This window comes from Emys orbicularis, chromosome 10, assembly GCF_028017835.1.
Source record: "Emys orbicularis isolate rEmyOrb1 chromosome 10, rEmyOrb1.hap1, whole genome shotgun sequence".
NCBI lineage: Eukaryota > Metazoa > Chordata > Testudines > Emydidae > Emys > Emys orbicularis.
In genome coordinates this window covers 70,234,785-70,247,164 of record NC_088692.1, presented here as the reverse complement: position 1 = coordinate 70,247,164, position 12,380 = coordinate 70,234,785, and positions in this window count along the sequence as shown.

Sequence of the window (12,380 nt, the reverse complement as noted above, 5' to 3'; positions counted from 1 at the left end):
AATCTAAGCCATGCAGTGTTTTGTTGTGTTTTCCTGAATACCAAAAGACAGCTATATTTTTCCATACAAGTAGTTCAAAAGTTAGACAAGTGCTCTGATACTCTGAAAGGCCTCATTTTCTAACCTTTAGTTTGCCATTAAAGAATATCTACATTTAAAACCACCTGGCTTTCCCATCTTAGCTTACGCTACCTTTCACCTTTTACATTGCAGCAATATGTGGCTTTAATGTAATGCTCATTTCCATAAGTAAATGAGACATATTTCAAATGTATTTCACATAAGAGATGTACAACTGTATCCAAAATTGTTGTATCAAACAAGTATCTTTCAGAGCCAACCCTCTTGCAATTGGAAGGCTCTTAGAAGCTTTGTTTTTATAGTGTATGAAGCAGCAATGGGATCCACTTGTTAGTTAATCATCTGATTAAACCAGGGACACCCAGATTTGCCCAACTGAAGTCTATATTGGGGAATTAAGAAAATCTTGATGGCCAGGGATCACATGTGCATAAAAGAGACCAGATGTAGCCACTCTCATCAGGAACTCAAAGGCATGGCCTACGGAGACATGTAGCGCTTGTGTTGTGCTTCATGCTAGGATCAGTCAGAGCCCAAAGGGAAGAAACTCCTGCTCAGTGACTGAGAGGCTGATGCTGGAGGGGTGGGCACGAGGTCAACTTGTTGTTGATAAGCTGAGCATTTCTTACTGATAACGGTGCTGGAATGGTTTCTGGGTGAATTCCTGCCTCCAGTGCAAAGGGAGCAGGGGAGGTCTCCCTGTGAGACAAGGGGTGGGAGTAGGGAAATAACTACCATTGAGTGGAGCGCCCACCCAGCATCCAAATAGCATATTGGGAAATGAACATGTTCAGCACTTGAGCACTGTATCTCCCATCCAGGGCAAATCTTTCTTCTCCAATGTAATACGTTGATAACAATTGCAGAGTGTACAGTTTCTACAGGGGGAAGAGAGAGCTTCAGGAAATGCAGATTCCTGGGGCTAAGGGGTTTTCTGAGACATTCAGCAGTGTGGGCTGTTATGCACTAGGAGAGCATTGGCACTCTCTTTACCTGTCAGCTCATACCAAAGTTACTCATCAGGGTTATTAACTGTGCCATATTCGAAAGCAAACCTTGACTGATGTTTCCAGTAAAGCAGCAGTATTGTGAACGGGAACAGGGCCTTCAGGCATGAAAATCATTTAAAAGATCTGTTAGGTCCGGATTGTTCCCTGTTCTTCTACTTTGTCTTGTCTGGCTTTAAATGCACCAAGCCAAGGGGTTTCCACTACTTCCCTCAGGAAGCTATTACAGAGGCTACTTGTTGTCACCATTAGGGATAACAAACTTGATTCTGTGAAATAATAAAAGTAAACTGTTTAATTCAGGTGGACAGAAAATAGGTGAAGGACCCTAGTCTTATGACTGTACTGTATCTCAAATTTAACCTTTTTATTTTTGCATTCAGATCATATGAGGCTAACAATGTCCCACCCCACAGCTGTCTCTTTCAATAATTATTCCTTGGACATAGTTATAAGTCATCCGGCAGCAGCAAGCAGCACATAAAACCCCCCAGACAATTGCATTTAATTTGGCTAATGCTCAGAATTTGCCCTGTCACATGTACTATTCTCTCTGACTCTAACTCCCTTTAACTGTGCCAAAGTTCTTTGGCTATTAGTAATGGGATGTCCTCGAAACCTACTGAAAAATAATCACTCCGGCATGTTTCTGAGGTGAATAAAAAACACTTAACAGATGTTTACTGACGAGATGTTTACAATGAAATATCCCTTCTGCTTTGTCCAGCTATTAAGACAACTAATTTTATCTGTCAGGAGCTCTACAACTACACCGTTAAAAACCCTTAAAATTGCTCATATTTAAAGAGCAAAGTGAATGAGGCAGCTATATAGTTAAGGCTCCCAAGAGTTTCCATTCTAACCCCCCCCCCCCCCTCTTCAGACCCTCTCTTCATTCCATCACCATAATTTTCTGTAACTTTAATCTTTTCCAATGAAATTTTCCAGACCTAGTCTTTGTATAAAGGTGTGTGTGTGTGTTGGGGGGGAGGGGAACAAGGAGAGAAATTTGAATGAATATGGGTCAATTATTTTTGAGCCTGGAGAGACAAAGAAATACACTTTCCATGTTACAGAAATAAAACAAACCACTCTTTGAGCTTTTTTTTTTTTTAACATCTCTAGAGTCAAAGTATCCAAGGTAAATAAATAAGAGTCGTTGAGTGATCGAGTGAGAACTGATATTGGTTTGGCTGTTATCACACACTGAAAATTGTTCTGGGCATGTGCAGTAACTTTAACAATACAGTGCCATACTTTTAAGTTCCACAGCTATAGAAGGCCACCATGAGTATCCTTGGGTAACTATCATAGCTAAGAACGGGAGGTGCACACTGAATGAGGCAGTATCCCGGAGAAAGGGTATAGTTGGAACCATGAATATCTTGTAACGTGCATTGTGGGACCTTGGCTTCTTCCACTTTGCTCTTTAAATATGAGCAATTTTAAAGAGTTTGGGAGGTTTTTTGGAGGGGGGGGATTGTATGATGCAAAAGCAACGTGGCAGGAATCCTCTTGCCCATTGGGCATCTGGGGCTATTTACTCACACAAGTGGTCCTATTGACTTCTGACAGGACTACTTGTGACTAGATTACTCATGTATTTGCAGGTTAGGCTATTGATTGTAGCATGAATAGCTAGATGGTTGGCAGAGGGCAATGTCAGGCTGGCTCTAGGCCAGTGTTTCCCAAACTTGGGACGCCGCTTGTGTAGGGAAAGCCCCTGGCGGGCCGGGCCGGTTTGTTTACCTGCTGCGTCCGCAGGTCCGGCCGTTCGCTGCTCCAGGCCAATGGGAGCTGCTGGAAGCGGCGCGGGCCGAGGGACTTACTGGCCGCCGCTTCCAGCAGCTCCCATTGGCCTGGAGCAGCGAACGGCCGGACCTGCGGACGCAGCAGGTAAACAAACCGGCCCGGCCCGCCAGGGGCTTTCCCTACACAAGCGGCATCCCAAGTTTGGGAAATGCTGCTCTAGGCACTTACAGCTTCTGTGGCTGCAGGAAGACTCCAGTTCCCAGGGTGCCTTCAGTGGTAGCAGGGATACAATTCCCTGATCTTTTAGCCAGAAACGACCTGTGCCTGCCGTTGTGGATGGGGGGTAGAGCAAGGGCAGCCGGCTTCAGCAGTGTTACTGACCGTGCTCAGTACAATCCAAGCAGCAAATCTGGGGGGCCACGTGACCCTGCATCCTCAGCCCTGCCCTCCCATCCCCCTCCCGTCCCCCCCCATCCCCGCATGCATCACCTCTGCCTTTAGCAGTTGAGTCTCTTTATCAGAGTCCACACAGGGCTCCGTGTGCCCTAGGTCCAGGCCAGGCAATATGACGACAAGAATGGGTCACCAACAGTCTCAGGCCAGTGAGACCCCTATGGTGGAATTTCTTAAAGGGTTGGACTTGAAGAGACAACCAGGCTATTAAACTAAAGGAGGCCCAACAGAAATGTTATCCTTGTGCCCTTCTATTGGACTGCCCTTTGGAGAACACAATTAAGGTGAAATGTGTGTGTTTCTGATCACCTTTTTCTAATTCCCACTATAATATGTGCACCTAATTTATAAGCACCTTTTCCTTTCCACAAGCCCTAGTAAAGCCTGAAGATTCCTCTTCTGTTTATTAGAAAGGAGTATGTTTTATGGGCATCTACCAACTAATTATTCAAGAATAGCATCTGAAGCACCTATGACTGCCTTCTCGCTCATGTGTCATCTGGCATGATAAAAAAATAAAAGGTTTGGTGAACCAAGACACAGTGATTGAGAAACAGATTGTGTAAGGTTGGTAGGCATGTGGGAGGGTGATGCTATTATAGGACACTATCTAGATATGGTACTTTTTAAATACATATACTGGTTTATAACTTTCTGTTTGTACAGTCACTATAGTGTTTTGTTTGGATTTTGGTTGTGGAGCAATTTATAATAAATGCAAACCATGTTCCCAACCTCATAGTTAAATGCCCATACCGGACCAAGTTACTATCATTCTAGACAGCACTACGCCAGTCAGCTAGCTCCAGTTTTACAGTACATTGTTACATCTATTTCTACCCTGCAGCTATGGTGCATGTGATGCTTTCCAAATTCTCTGTTCTAATAATAGCAGGCATACCAGTTCAGTAGATGTGGACTTTCTTTACATGTAAGCAATTTTTATTGGAATGTAGCTTTACTAGCAAAAAGTTTTTAGCTGAGTTTATTTTGTACTACACCATAATTGAACTATAAAAGAAACAACTGAGAACTATAAAAGAGACAACTGACTTATCAAGACAACTGAGAAAATCAAATGCTATTTTAACACATGCAAAAAGGATCTCAGATTTAACATTTATTATTATTTAGTGAAAAAAAATTAGCAAAAGCCCACAACCCATTTGTTTGCTTAGACACAGCAATATTAATCTAAAACATTAAACTTTCCCCCACTTAGGCTGAGCCTCTTCTTAATACTTCTAGCAAGAAACAGAAAAATAACTACCTCTATGCAAACCAGTTACATGCGTAGCTCCCACTGTTCTGTGTTCATCATAACTTCATACATATTTGTATTTTCTTCTCAAATGTCTGCCCTTAGAATTAATATTTCAGGATATTTTGGTAGCAGGTACTGTATATGCAATTCTTTAAAAAAATGAGGTAATTGCGATACAAACCAACTATCAAGAAATGAAACAATCTCAATCTCACTAATCACTTGCATGCTCTAAAAATATATACCTTTGAACATGAACTCTTAACATTTGAATGGCAAATTTAAGCAGTAGGGTATATAAGGAATCCCATTTATTATTAGATTCTCTATTAGTCTAGCCCATCAATATCTTTCAAGTAAACCGTTAGCAGCAGAAAAACTCAGATTAAAAAAAGCAGTTGGCAATCGTATGTAAATAGGAACACACTTGAAAAATCCACTCTTCTGTGGTGAATAGGAAACTTTTTCCTAGGAAAGTGAGATTAATTCTGCAGAATCTTAAATTTCATTAAGAAAAAAGCTGCTAGTCCTCATGGCTGCAAAGAAAACCTTCTAAATGTGAACCAAATGCAAACTGATGCAGTGAAGTCTTTCCCCAGTCAGCAGACACACAGCTCCAGTGCTTCTGTTGCTGCTCAGAACTTTCCCAAGATAGAGCAGTGAAAATTGGGAGCTTAAATTCATAACTTTGCTAGACACTAAAAATCATGATCTTAATAAAGACATTGGATTTATGGCTTATTACAACAATCTGTAACCCACATACTCCCCTTTTAGTCCTACTACTACAGAGGTGTTAATGGGCCACTTCTCCTTGAATGTCCCTGAGACTATATGCTAACTACTTATGCTAAACTATCTGTTCAATCTTGAATTTAGCTGTAACACTTTTAGTACCTTTCCTAGTCCTGAGGAAAGCCTATGTGTGGCTAGAAAGTTTGTCTCTCTCACCAACAGAAGTTGGTCCAATAAAAGATATTACCTCCCCTACTTTGTCTCTTGACTGATGTTAGTCAGATTCATTCTGTTGGTACTTAGGAAAGCTATGAGCAATGGCAGGGGAAGGCATTAGGGAGGAGCACTCAAAAACAGAGGCTATGTAAAAGTAGACAAGTATAGAAGGCACTCACACCATAGCCAGGAAACTCTGGTCTACAGGGCAGAAGGGAGGGAGAGACTATGCCAGGGGTCGGCAACGTTCGGCACGCGGCTCGCCAGGGTAAGCACCCTGGCCGGCCGGGCCAGTTTTATTTGCCTGCTGACGCAGCAGGTTCGGCCGATCGCGGCCCCCACTGGCCGCGGTTCGCCGTCCCGGGCCAATGGGGGCGGCGAGAAGCGGCGCGGGCGAGCGATGTGCTGGCCACGGCTTCTCGCCGCCCCCATTGGCCCGGGACGGCGAACCGCGGCCAGTGGGGGCCGCGATCGGCCGAACCTGCCGCGTCAGCTGGTAAATAAAATTGGCCCGGCCCGCCAGGGTGCTTACCCTGGCGAGCCGCGTGCCGAACGTTGCCGACCCCTGGACTATGCTTTCACCTTTCCAGCAGCCAGGGAAATTTGAAGCCCCCTTCAAAACCATCAGACTTCTACTGACAAGAAGCTGATATGAAAGATGGAGTGCCTTGAGTTTAGTTCTGGGACAGTATCTTAATAGAAAGACCAGCACTTTCCTCCTTCCCAGATAACGATTTGGCTTCACTTGACTGTTGCCTGTAGACAGGGAATCCACTCAGTTTTTCCTAAGAAATTTTAGATTTTTTTTTTCTTCCCCACAAAAAGTCAGTTTTGGATGGAAAAAACAAAATGAAAACTGAAAGATGTTTGGTTTTCATTTTTTGTTTTGTTTTGTTTTTTTGTTTAAAACATAGAAAATTTTGAATGAAACAAATTTTCTAGAGTCCCTTGTAGTCTAAAAATAAATTTGGATGGTATGGTTTCAACCTACTCTACCCATCACCTTTAAATAAAGCAATGGGTGGTAAATATCAAATAGAAACAGAAATGCAAACAAGATGCTGCTGCTATTTGGGGGAGATGGTCAGTTGTATCAGTCCTGTAGAGTGGTAGAGGAGCTGTTAGTTTATTTGTATTGTTATCGGTGTGGCTTGGCATGTTCTCTCTTGATATCCTTACTCTCCTGGAAGCCCAACAAAAATAGACCTAGAGAAGATGATCCCCTTATACAAGCAAAAAGGGCTTGAATAGTCCTGGGATTAAAACCAAGATGATGATGTGGACCCAGAAAAGGAAGTCCCACTCCATCCATCCTGACATAGTTGTCCCTCCTCCTCCTGTCAAGGGATGGTAGTGAACTCTAAATTGCCAGACCTGACTTCCTACCTTTGTTGCATCTCCTTCCTCTTTAATAAGTTTTGATATGTTGGCTCTGTCCAACCCGGGGAACAAGGGCTCCAGCTGAAACTTTATACCTAACCTCCCTTTCACAAAAGCTGTTCCCACCTTTCTTTGACTAGTGCCAGCCTGCTTATCCCTGACCCTGACACACCCCTTTCACAAAAGGGAGGAGGGGAAAACCTCTTATTTCTCCCAGGCCAACTTTTAATGGCCTGAACAGTAGCACCACTTGAAGCTTGGCTGATTGCAGCAGTACTCCCACAGGGAGATATGGGAAGCTTTGTTTTCTTTTAATGGGAAGGCATAAACAATGGGTTCCCCTAACAAGGATTGTTTCTATCCTGGAGGGAAAGAGGCTATAATCCATCTGCTGAAAAACACCGTGCAAGCTAGCACAATCCTGCATTGATTGCAGGGATGTTTTGGTCAGTCTTTAGGTGCAGTAGCAGAGCTGCATGGCATATTATGCTTACTGCCTTGCTCGCTAGAAACTGCATACACAATCAACTTAGTTGCAAAGGAAAGGGAAAGGTTTTCATCCAAGTAGGGCACATGGTTATTTTGTCTTGGACAGTTGGAGACAACCTTTCTGACTGGCTAGGAATCTGTAAACCACAAAATGCTCATGTTAAAAGAATCTGGCCCAAGTTTCTTCTTTTATGAATGTTTGGTTTTCTTGCTTCCCTTTTTCAAACTTTATTGTAATCAACATTAAGCAAGATAAATATTTGCTTCAGTTCAAACATATCCGCTTTAATTGCTAACAGGGCTATAAACAATATTTATTATGGTACACAAGAAAACCTAAACAGGTGTTAACATTTAAGTACAGAATCCATAATTAGATGTTAGTCTTGTAACATCATTGAAAAGTCATCAAAACCTACTGAGAAAAATAACAGGTACCTGTACAGCTAATGCACCTTTATTCTTTCTTAAGTTCTTTAAGTATTAAAATTAAGCAGTTACTATTTGGTTGGGGATTTTAAATTACAGACTCAATTTGTCAAATATTCAGATCAGACTGCTTAATCAGCTGTGGGTGGTTGTTTCCTAACTGATACATGTTATAATGGAGCGAGGGGGTAAGGGGTATCATAAATTCAGTTGTAAAACACTAAATAAGCACACAATTAATGAAATAGCAGTTTCAAAGTAAATAAAATGAAAAACTACATTAATTCGGTTCAAAATTAGGGTCAGATCCTGTGGCCTTTAGTCATGCAATGAGCCTTTTACCCAGCAGTAGTCCCAGGCTTGTATTGTGCAGAATTGGATCTTTATGGAGGAAGAGGTTGCGAAATACTTGCTAGCGAGGCAAGGGCCTTTTGTGCCAATTCTATAAATCAATAAGTTAGTACAGTCTGTCCTATATATTCAGAGATTGGGCATCTTATATAACTAGTTACAAAATTATCCCATTTTTAGCTCTGATCCTTTCGTATGGAAGTGCAATCATGTACAATAAGGTGGAATAATTATGCTGATAATTATTCAAAAACTACAATGACCCGAAAAGTGGGCACTTTTCTTTTTTAGGCAGAGACCATGCGGCACTGAAGCAAGCATTCACTTTTCTTGCACTTAAGGTCACAAACTTATGTAAGTCAAAAATGTTGGGCCTGCCAAAAACATCATGCTGCACTCTCCCAAATAAAAGGACACTGTTATTCTTACAAGGAAAGGTTTGACAGGACAGGAAGTAGGCAGGGTCAGAGAAGTTTACTTAATACTGAAACTTATTTAACCATCTTGAAGCCAAAATACAATGGCAGTTTAAAACAAACAAAAGACAGATGCAGAGTACCTGTAAACTATTACAGGAATTCCAGCCAATATAAAACCTGGAGAACCTTCCTAAAAATTCCCATAATTCTGCCATGTTACTGTATGTCATCTGCACTTTACTAAGTGAAGTGTTAAGTATTTTTTAAATTTATGTTCAGAACTCACAGCAAAAGGCAGCCAAATTAGACAGCCCAATAAAGAGTTCAACAGGCTCAAAACTAGCATACATTATAATGCAATCATTAAGTAAATTGCATTTCCACTGAAAGTAGGGGATTGGGGAAGGGAGGAGAGAGAGAATATGAAAGATAGAAAAAATGTTGCTGTTACAATTTTTCCATTTTTTGTTTTTGTGGTTGTTGTTGTTGAATCACAGCAGGAGAGCAAAGCCACAGGCTTCTCTACTGTTCTTGTATGCCAGGAGGGATTATGCAAACACCCAAATCTTATTTAAATTATAGTCATTGTTCCCTTTTTAAATGGTCATACTTTTGCCTGCTTTCACTCAAATATTGCTGCATCTTGCTTTCTGCCAGCACAGCCCCATTGGGAGTCATCCACTCTTAATTATAGATGAACAATTTGAAAAATATCTTGCAAAAAAAGATACAGGATGGAAAAGCAAACTTTAAGTGCCACCTAGTGGCTAATTTATTGAAAACATTTGAAAGGGCCAAAAATAATTCCGAGACCTGAAGAAGAGCTCTGTGTAAGCTCTAAAGCTTGTCTCTCTCACTAACAGAAGTTGGTCCAATAAGAGCAATTCTCTCCCCACCTTGCCTCTCTAATATGCTGGAACCAACACGGCTACAACGATTCTGCATACAAAAATAATTCTGAGCATACCCCAGGGCAATGCATTTGTTATATCTATGCTTGGGCTGTGGAGGCTGTGTTCAGATTCACAGCTAGGCTACAGGATTCAGTATGGTGTGGAATAAGCTGAAGGGCTTGGATTCAATGGTATCAATGATTTATAAGCAGTCCTTGTAAGATTTTTGGCCCCGAAATGTAGATATTGAATGGTGGAACTCTCATGGCAATAATCTGTTCCTTCAGGAGTTTCACATCTTGTAAAAATATTTATTGTTTCAAGCTGTCAGCTGCATTTCAATTCAAACTAGAAAACAGTCTCCTGGGAGTAAAATCACAGGTATGGATTTGGAGCCAAGCATCTGAATTCAAAAGCCACCCTGCCCATGCAGATTGATTAGGGTTTGGATTTGAGGTTCAGTTTTCATCCAACTCTAGTTATAACAAGATCATTTCTTAAACAGGACACCAGATCTTATTGTCGTAATTGAAATTGTTGTAATTTCCCTTTCCTTTCCCTGAGGGAAGGGTCTTCATTGACAGTGAGAATTCCCATCAATCTTTACTTTTCTCTCCATGAAGGCACCAGATCCCACTTATTCATGCTGAAGAGCCCTGGTGAAGGAGCCATCCCATCTTTGCCTGCTTTGTATTCATCCCTAGGTGTCCACATCAAACATCTTTCTCCCCTCTGGGGATACAGCACTCCCTCTAAAGCAGTCCCAATGGTTGATGTTTTAAACTAAATCAAGTTCAGACTAAACTTGCTGAAGGGAGACGGGGAAAAATTTTCATCCCGCATAAACATTTTGATTTAAGTGATTTTATTGTGAATTAAGCAAGCGAGCCTCCGATTTCTTGGCACCTTTCACCTTTGCTCCTCTCCCATCCCCACTTAGCAGGCCTTGCCTACTTAACACTTTGAACTTGGGCCCTGAAAGCACTTAAAATTGAAGTAATTTATTTTCCTCATAGATCAGCCATCCTGTAGTAGGTATGGCAGATTTCAAACAACCTGTCCACTGCCCTAATTTGGAAAAACTACTAGCTAGGTGAAAGTAACAGCTATTCAGAACAGTCCTTAGCTTCTCCTGAACTGTGGTGGCCAAACACATGGAACTACACAAACTAGTTTCATAAACTTGTACAGCTAGTTTCGGTCACTACAGACCGAAAACCAGGTTTCAGCTGATGTAACAGCAACACAGCAAGCAAGCACCACTGTGCTGTCCAGCCTCTTGTTCTTTTTGAAAAGCTAATTTGTACTTAATTTGAATGGTTTCAAAGAAAACATGTTGACAATAGCATTTATATAGACGGTTGTGATGCAAAAGCCATCCCCCATTAGTTTTGTTCAATCAGGGCAGTAAATGTATTTATCATTAAAATGGGATTCAATCTGTACACTAACATTTTTAAAACACTTGCTCCCACACATCCCAGATTTTTAAACTGGCTTGTAAGGCCCCTTTTCCTCATTGGCCTAGGTTCATGTCCCTGCTCTGGTGGGAATAATATTTACATAAATACAAACCAAAGCTGGTTAGCAAGGTGGGGTGGGAAATGAATCCAGCTGAACACTGCATGGCCAGACTGGAAAGACTCAGAACAGCTATTCTGAAAGGCACTCTCCTTGATCCTTGCAGGATTTCAGTCAGAAATTCCAATGGGATTTAATGGCCAGTTTCACCACTAACTCTTGTTCTGTGTTGTCTGTGTGTAGTGTTGGAGGCTCAGCTGGATGGCAAGTTACAATATGGCCCCATAGCAAGTCATAAAGAGGAAACGTAGATTACAACAGAAGGGCAGAACCTCTGTGTCAGCGTTCTTAAATCTATGGGCCTCACAGTGCAGTTGGTAGAGAGGGGATGTGACAGTGCCAGCAAACCCTTCTCCCAGGTGGGAAGAGATTTACTTCAAAAACAGTAACTATTTTTATTAACTTTTCCCCTTCCTTGAAGGGAGCCTGTAGGCCTTAATCTACAGTTAGTGGGCCTTCTACAGTAAATGTTAAGCCTACAATTCATTATTTTGCAGTTAAATTGTTTATTCTATGGTTCTTTGGGTTACAGAAGTTAGGTGCTTATAAGAAGTAACTCTCCTCTTCACAAGAGAATAAAGTTTTGCCATTCAAAACTATAATATTGAACCAGATACACAGCTCCAAAGCCATGGTGGGGGATGGGGACTCTCAGTAAGTGACTCCAGTTGAAGAGTTCTCCTCAGCACTGTGGTTTGATTCACACAGGGAGGAATTCAGTTTGTCATGAACTAAAAGGCAGTGTAATTTCCCTTTGAAGTGGGTGGACTTTTCCCCAGATCCTTATTGGCATGAGTCCTGCAGCTTCACTTCAGCTACATACTGACTTTTCTGAATAGGTAGTGAGAAATGGACTATGGAAGTAAAACATTTCAAGTTTTTCTGATCCTCTGCCAAGGATTCACAATGGTCCACATATGTAGGGAGTTGTTTTACAGTATGTGCATAACCAACCACCTCTATAAAATATCATAGTTATTGCATACACCCTTTCTTGTTCATGAGATTACACTCTAAAGCTGTTTTTCTACTGAGAGTAGGCTCACTAAACTCCCCCCTCTCCTTTAACATTTGCAATATTTTAGGTATTCCTCGATGAACAGGAAATGCTGTATGTAATGGGATCACTTATCTAAAAGTACAATAGCAATCATTTATATTTGTAAGTTCTATCCTAAAACAGAACCTGCCTTCACAAGCTTTGACAAGTGCAGCTGCTTTAGCAGGTCACAAAGGACAAGATAACCAAGCGGTCTTGGACCTCACTTTCTAACCGTTGTAAAGAGCAGGGCTAGCACTTTAACATGGATTCAAAAGTAGGTCACTGAGA